Source organism: Sceloporus undulatus, chromosome 4 (genome assembly GCF_019175285.1).
Source record: "Sceloporus undulatus isolate JIND9_A2432 ecotype Alabama chromosome 4, SceUnd_v1.1, whole genome shotgun sequence".
Classification (NCBI taxonomy): domain Eukaryota; kingdom Metazoa; phylum Chordata; class Lepidosauria; order Squamata; family Phrynosomatidae; genus Sceloporus; species Sceloporus undulatus.
The window spans coordinates 177,132,297-177,139,942 of record NC_056525.1 but is presented as its reverse complement, the minus strand read 5'-3'; the positions used below and the strand labels follow the sequence as shown (position 1 = coordinate 177,139,942).

The window sequence follows — 7,646 nt, the reverse complement described above, 5'->3', positions numbered from 1 at the left end:
GTACAGGATATCTCATGTGACCTAATGCTGAAAATACAAAGTGTAGTTGATTTTGATACAGAAACAATTGGACAATGGACCTTTTACTGAACGAGGTATGAGTTTCTTGAAATGAAAACTTAAGCCAGTCAGGAGTATGGGGTTCTCAAGTTTCACTAGGAACACTTGGCTCAGCTCAGCAGTTTACCCTGCAGTTTTAAGTGACTGAGAAACAGGGAAGAGTTTTACACATGATGGGTTTTGAAAGGTCTCTCTTCTTCTTATACATGAAAATGAAAGAAACTTTTGAAAAAGAAATTTAAAAGGAAAAAGAACTTTCTTCAGTAGCTAAGCCAGAGCAGGATAGAGTCATAAGTCATGGAATCATATAGAATCATAAAGTTGGAAGAGGCCATATTCAGTCAAAATATATGCTCCTCTAACTTCAAACCATCTTTTCCCCTATTTTCCCCCTGCTATGTTCTCTGCTGACAGAGAAGTAGAGGGGGATCAGCTTCCCATGGAAGGATTCCACAATCTGGAAGCAACCACCAAGAAAGCCCTCTGTGAAAGGAGTAATGAAATGAGAAGGGCTTATGTAAGGCCTCTTAGGCTTCAAACTATGGGTTTCACAGTAGTGTACACAAGGTTGACTCTCTTAGGCATTAAATCATGAGTCAACAGTGCAATGCAGCAGCTAACAAGGCCAATGCAATTTTAGGTTGCATTAATAAAAGTATAGTGTCTAGATCAAGGGAAGTAATAGTGCCACTCTATTCTGCTTTGGTCAGGCCCCACCTGGAATAATGTGTCCAGTTCTGGGCACCACAATTTAAAAAAGATGTTGAGAAACTGGAGCGTGTCCAAAGGAGGGCGACTAAAATGGTGAAGGGTCTGGAAACCATGTCCTATGAGGAACAACTTAGGGAGCTGGAGATGTTTAGCCTGGAGAAGAGAAGGTTAAGAGGTGATATGATAGCCCTGTTTAAATATTTGAAAGGATGTCATACTGAGGAGGGAGAAAGCTTGTTTTCTGCTGCTCCAGAGAATAGGACCTGGAACAATGGATGCAAGCTGCAGGAAAAGAGATTCCACCTGAACATTAGGAGGAACTTCCTGACAGTAAGGGCTGTTTGACAGTGGAACACACTCCTTCCTCCGAGTATAGTGGAGTCCCCTTCCCTGGAGGTCTTTAAACAGAGGCTGAATGGCCATCTGTCAAGGCTGCTTTGATTAAGAGTCTCTGCATGGCAGGGGATTGGACTGGATGGCCCTTGTGGTCTCTTCCAACTCTGCAATTGTATGATTCTAAATATACAACTAAGGTTCCACACTATATACAGGCAGCTACGATAAGCCCCATTAAAATCAGTTAAACTTGTATCTGAGTAGGCACGCACGAGTGCTTTGTATGCATCTGAAAAATGGACACCTCTACCCCAGGGATCTTGCAGTCAGATAATAATGAGACTTGTGTAGCCATACTGCACAATTTTAGCACTTTGATACCACTCTAACTACCATTGTTTATCTCAATGAATTCTGGCATATGTAGTTTTTGGAAGTACTTAGGGTTTTCTTCCAGTGATCTCTACTGCTATAGTTCAAGGGACTGAAGTAGAGTTTTTTAGCAGGGAATTCCAAGGACTTCAGTGAAGTACAAATTCCAGGATTCCATACGAGGAACCCATGTCAGTCAAACTGCTATAAATGTGCACTGTGTATACATGCTGAATGATTACCTTAGTTTATTCTCCATTGAACTTCATCCTGTGTGGATCAGACCCCTTCTCAGCCCTTAATTCCTGTGATGAAATGTATTTGTCACCCAGCAAAACCAACACCACAATGAACCAATTTCGGAGGACCCAAATAGGAATGTTCACCTGCACGGTTTGGCAGATCTTTTCTATGCATGATTCTGAGGGAGGATCACTTATAGAGAGCAAATGGTAGTTTAACTCACCCAACAATGTGGATGTATAGATTTTATACTGACCAGAGACATTTCTGCATGCAGTGCTTAAACCAGTGTGTACTTCAGTCTGTCTACAGGCCTTATGATTCAGATGTTTTAAAAAGCTTAGTTAAGCAAGTATAAGCATATTTTAACAACAGGGAGGATAACTGTTAGAGATAGTCTTGTAGCTCCTTGCAGAAAGCCAATGTGTTGTAGTGGTTTGAGTGTTAGATTAGGACTCTGGAGATCAGGGTTCAATTCCCCACTTGGCTATGAAACCCACCTTGGGCAAGTCACACTCTCTCAGCCTCAGAGGAAGGCAATGGCAAACACGCTCTTACCAAAACTTGAGAAGACCCCATGATCCATAAATTGGAAATGACTTGAAGGTGCACAACAACAGCAACAGCTCCTTGCAGACTAAAGGGAAGTCAAAACGCAAAGGATTTCATGGCTGCATCCTTAGCTTTTTGTGTTTTGGGGGCTATGAGGCCATGTTCTAGAAGACTCTTCTACAACATGGCCACATAGCACCAAAACCCCACGAAAAACTATAGGCTACTTTGTGCCCTGCCACCCATTGATAAACTGTATCCATGAACCCTTATGTCATTTTTTAAAAAGAGGGACTGATTATTTTTTTGGTGTTGTGTGCCTTTTGGACTTATGGCGAGCCTATCATAGAGTTTTCTTGGCAAGATTTGTTCAGAGGAGGTTTCCCATTGCTTTCCCCTGAGGCTGAGAGAGTGTGACTTGCCCAAGATCACCCAGCGAGTTTCTTGGTCGAGCTGGGAATCGAACCCTGGTCTCCAGTGCTGTAGTCCAAACCACTACACCACGCTGCCATTTCCCCCCTAAAACCAAATATTAAGCACTGGATTCACCACCCCTTCCTCTTTCTTGTATATTGAATAATAACAAAATAGCCATCTAACTTAGGTCTGTTTCTTATAGTGGACATATGTAGAAAGATTTTTAATGTGTACACATACATATATGTATGAGTATATATATATATATACATACACACACACATATATCATTTTATTGTTGTAATTCACTTGGATTCCAAGTGATTAAGTGGAATATAAATTATTATTATTATTATTGTGTGTGTGTATATTTGAGGTGAAAAGTCCAAAAGAGCAGTGCACCTTCTCAACGTGACCAGATGTCCTCACTGCAGAGGAGGACAAGGCACCCCGAAGTGTAGGACATTTCAGAAAAATGTAGGACACGACCAAACAAAAGTTAGACACACCCATCTAAAGATAGATCCATGCTTCTTGGTCAGGCACAAAATGGAGGACGCTGAAGAATAAAAATGTAGGACAAAGCTCAACATGGGTTGCCATAAAGGGAGGCCCTTGTAACCTGGAGACGGCACTTCAAACCCACAACACCCAACACAAACAACACAACACACACCCAACACCCCGGGGCTGGATGAAATTACGCGCCTCTCTTTCTCTCCCTCATGCATAAAACATGGGCAGAAGCAGCAGCAGCAGCAGCAGCAACAGAAGGAGGAGAAGGAGGAGGAAAGGGCCTGAGCCAGGCAGCTGGGGGTCAGGAGCCCCAGCCTCCCGCCGTTCCCCAGGAGAGCGCCCTCTGGAGGGGCTCTATGCCCCCCTGGCCCCCGAGGAGGACCCGCTGGGCCCCAGGAGGAGGCTCCTTCGGCCAGCGCCTCCGCTCCAGGCTCCCCGGAGGCAGCATGGCCTTCTTCTCCCCGCGCCTGCCCAGGAGTGGACCCCCCGGGAGGAGCAGGAGGACCCGCAGGACCCGGAGGAGGAGCAGGAGCAGCCCCCGGCCCTGGGCCCTCGGCAGTAAGTGGGCCCTCCACCCCCCCCCCGGAGGAGGAGGAGGGAGGGCAGCCCTGGCCCAGAGGGAAACAGGGCATAGTCACCACCTGGGGGCAGGTATTCTCCAATGCTTCCCTATGGGCAAATATATGGGCAAGTGTTCTTCAATGATGCTCTATGGTTTCCCTCTGGGCAGGGATTCTCCAGTGATTCTGTATGGGCAAGTCTTCCCTATGGAGGAGCACTAGGGATTGCAGGGGGGGGGGGGGGGGCAAGGGGTGCAGACTGCCTTAAGGGGGATGGATGGTGGCACCACTGCTCCCCAGACGTCTGCTTTTTGGCGGGACAGACTAAAACAAAATGACAGCACTTGCCCATAGAGAAACCATACTCACCCCATAAAGAATCATTGGAGAATACTTGCCCAGAGGGAATCTTTGAATACTTGCCCTATGTTTCCCTATGGGCAAGTGTGTGCCAATGTTGCCCTATGGGCAGGTATTCCTCAATGATTTCCTATGGGCAAGTATGGCTTCAGTATGGGCAAATATTCCCCAATGATTCCCTATGGGCAAGTGTTCCCCTATGTTTCCCTATGGGCAAGTATTCTCCAGTGATTCTGTATGGGCAAGTCTTCCCCTCTGGAGGAGCACTAGTGATAGTACTACTACTACTAATAATAATAATAGTAAAATTTATTTCTGTTTCCCACCTCTCCCTGCGGAGGAGCAGTGACAGCAGTAGGGGCTGCCAGGGATGCAGACTGCCTTAAGGAGAATGGTAACACCACTGCTCCCCAGAAGTCTGCCTTCGCCTGTGTCTCATTAAAATGCTGAAGAGATGGGAGGAGTGGAGAGGAGAGAGAGAGAGTTAAAAAAATAACTCAGTTTTTTTTAATGTAAATTTCTAATCCTATTTTTTAAAAATTAATTTTTAAAAAAAAACTTATTTTCACTTTTTCTTTAAAACCATCACAGTAGACCAAATTTCACTTTGACCACATGAAATGATATGTAGAGAGATCTTGGAGCATCTTTGAGACTAATTAAAGACAGTTGTTGCAGCTGAGGAAATACAGGCACAGTACAGAGCGCCTTAAAAACGGTGCCTTGCCAGCACCTGTTTTCTCTCCGCAGGGAAGCCGCAGCCCCCAAACCGTGTGGCTTCCCTGCAGGGTAAAAAGAACCCGCAAAAAGTGGGTTCTTCTTATGCCAGAGCTGCAGCATAACAAGTGCGCCACTGGCGTACTTGTTACGCAAGTGCCACATGGATGCTGCACAGTACTTGCGTAACAATGGCGGCATCCATGTGTACAGGGCACCACCATTTTGACACCCTCATCACGTACTAGGGTTGAGGGGCATCTGGAAGTGCTACCCTGAAGCAACCCTAGTATGTGACAAGGGCATCTTAAAGGGCCGCCTGTACCGGCCCAGACTTAAGTCTAGGAAAGCTCATGCTACCAACTTCTTTCTTTCAATAAGTCTCAAAGGTGCTCCAAGATCTCTCTACATACTGATTCTGCAGACTAACATGGCTATATTTTTTAATTCTGCAAGATGAAATGATGTATAAGCTGTGTGTATTGTAGATTAAAGGTACAGTGGGACCTCAGTATGTGTGGGGGACTCATTCCGGATCCCTTCCCCGCGGATACCAAAATTCGTGGGACCTCAAGTCCTGTTGTCCCCAATGGCAGTGCATGCATGTGGCTGTGCCGCCATTAGGGACAGCTGTCCTCTAAAAACAGATTAAAGACAATTATATTAGCCAGCTTTTGAAGTCAGTTGTGAGAAAATTAGGGGGGGAAAAAATTCAGGAGGTCCTCTTGATGAAATCCTTAGGCTGCCACCAACTCTAGACTCCCTCTAAATACAGCATACTCATGTCTTACAGAATTAATTGCATTCTGAGCCAATTTCAATTTTTGGATTGTCTAGAAAGAGTCACCTTCACTTTCACCACCAAGTGAAAGTAGTGACTGTTTTGCAGCATTGTTTTGTGTTTACCTCTTCTTCCCTGTGAACCTGAGGTGGTGCAGGCAAGGAGTAGCCACAGCCTGCTTCCACTCACCTGGGCTGCCTTATCATGCCAACAGATACAACTGCATGCTCCAGCCACAACTTTTGCACCCTTGCTAGGCTGCTGGCTCTCTTGGCAGTAGGGCAGTTAAGACTGGCCCCAGCAGACCAAAACTTGTCCAACAGCCAGGAGGTGAACAGGCAGACCTGATTGAGCACAAGTGGCTGCAGTTGCAAGGATTAAGCACGAAAAAGTTAGATTTGGACTGTGGAAAAGTTAGTTTGGGGCTACAACTTCCAGAATGGTGGACAGACTGGCTGAAGGATTCTGGCAGCTGTAGTACAAAAAGATAACTTGTCCAAACTCACTTCTTTCTCTGACAGCATAGTGAGATCTCACTGTGGTTTTGTGAGCTGACTCTGTCCTAGTCATTTCAACATGTAAGTGAGTCTCAGCAGTCCCTTCTTGGTGTTCTATGCCACATAAGCTTAGTTTGCTCATCTGCACAATTTCTCTTGGTGATGCAGTCATGAAGATTGTTCCTTATGGGCCTGATGTCTCACCCACTCTGAGATAGATTAGCAGTGAGCATCAAAGACATCAGTGAAGGTGAGGAAGAAGCCACAGAATTACCGTCACTTTCTCTGTTTGGCTAGAATAGTAACCACTGCCCAGCCTACAGGTTAAGAGAAGGTGGGCAGTTAATCTCCTGCCTTCTCCCACTGGGCAGTAGTAGATCCTGGGAAGGAGCAGCTTTCTCTTGATAAATATTGAACATCTGCTAGGCTGAACAAACTCTCTTTAGTAGTGTTGTCAAAAAATAACCCAGTAATCTTTTTTACCAGATTGCCAAGGGAGCAAGTGCTTTCAAACACCACAGAAATGGTCCCGAGTGTCTCTGTATTCAGTCATTTGGGTCTCAATACAATTTATTAAACACAAATTAGTGATTACATTCGAACACTTCCACTAGCTTTCTCTACAGAAATAAAACATTCTACTTGAGGTTGAATTTATGATGAATTAGGTTGACACCTTTACTGAGTGATGGGATAGGTTTAAAGTCCCCAAAGTTAAATACCAATTCATGTATCATCTCTCCACATCTAACTTGCGATGATTTTCCAGAACAAGGCTGAAGATATGAGCTTGCTGTGCTCCACCAGTGCTAGCCAAACATCAGAAACACATGTTCCTGGAAATATAATAATCATATTGTATCAGATCTTTTCAAACAGCTGGTTCCATAGGAAAACTTCCCCACCCCAATGTGATAAGTGCAAATGTTTCCACTCAGTGGGAACTAGGGGATGATTGAAGAACAGCTGTCTGAAATAAAGAAGAAAGGCAAATCTCTATGATGTAGTCTGTAACATAGGCCCTATACAGACAGGCCAAAATAAAGCTGCTTCAAATCACTTTGGAGGTATGCTGTTTAAAGGATGCATGCGTCCTAAGAGCCGGAAGCCATGCCAAAGTCCTAAGTACTGAAGTTTGGCTTTGGTGCAGCTTCCAAACTCTTAGGATGCATGCATCACTTAAACAGCATACCTCCAAGTGATCCGAAGCAGCTTTATTTTGGCCTGTCTGTATGAGCCCATAGTCTACTCAGTTCTTGTCCCAGATCACAAGCCAGGACAGAGCCTGGGAAACAACAACATCAAAGCCTATTCCTGCAAATCTGTTTTAAAGAGGGAGTTCCAAAGCCTTGATTCTGTGACATATCACAGTAAAAAAAGTCTCCATTTGTTCTTTAAAAACATTTCCTTGTCTTAGAGTTGTAGTGCATCAATGAAATAACATTTTTTCACTCCAGCTCTAAAAAAAATTAAAATAAGAAAGGAGGAGAAAGTTTGCCTTTGGAACCATAGAATGGCAAAACC

At 44.6% G+C, this 7,646-nt stretch overlaps 1 protein-coding gene across 1 annotated transcript in view; it reads left to right on the top strand.

Moving 5' to 3' along the window:
- Positions 1-3,671: 3,671 nt before the first annotated feature.
- Positions 3,672-7,646, top strand: part of RIPOR2 (RHO family interacting cell polarization regulator 2) — a 156,096-nt gene continuing 152,121 nt past the window's right edge. The window contains exon 1 of the mRNA XM_042463910.1: positions 3,672-3,765. The gene's annotated coding sequence lies outside the window, so the exon portion shown is untranslated. The remainder of the gene's footprint in view (positions 3,766-7,646) is intronic.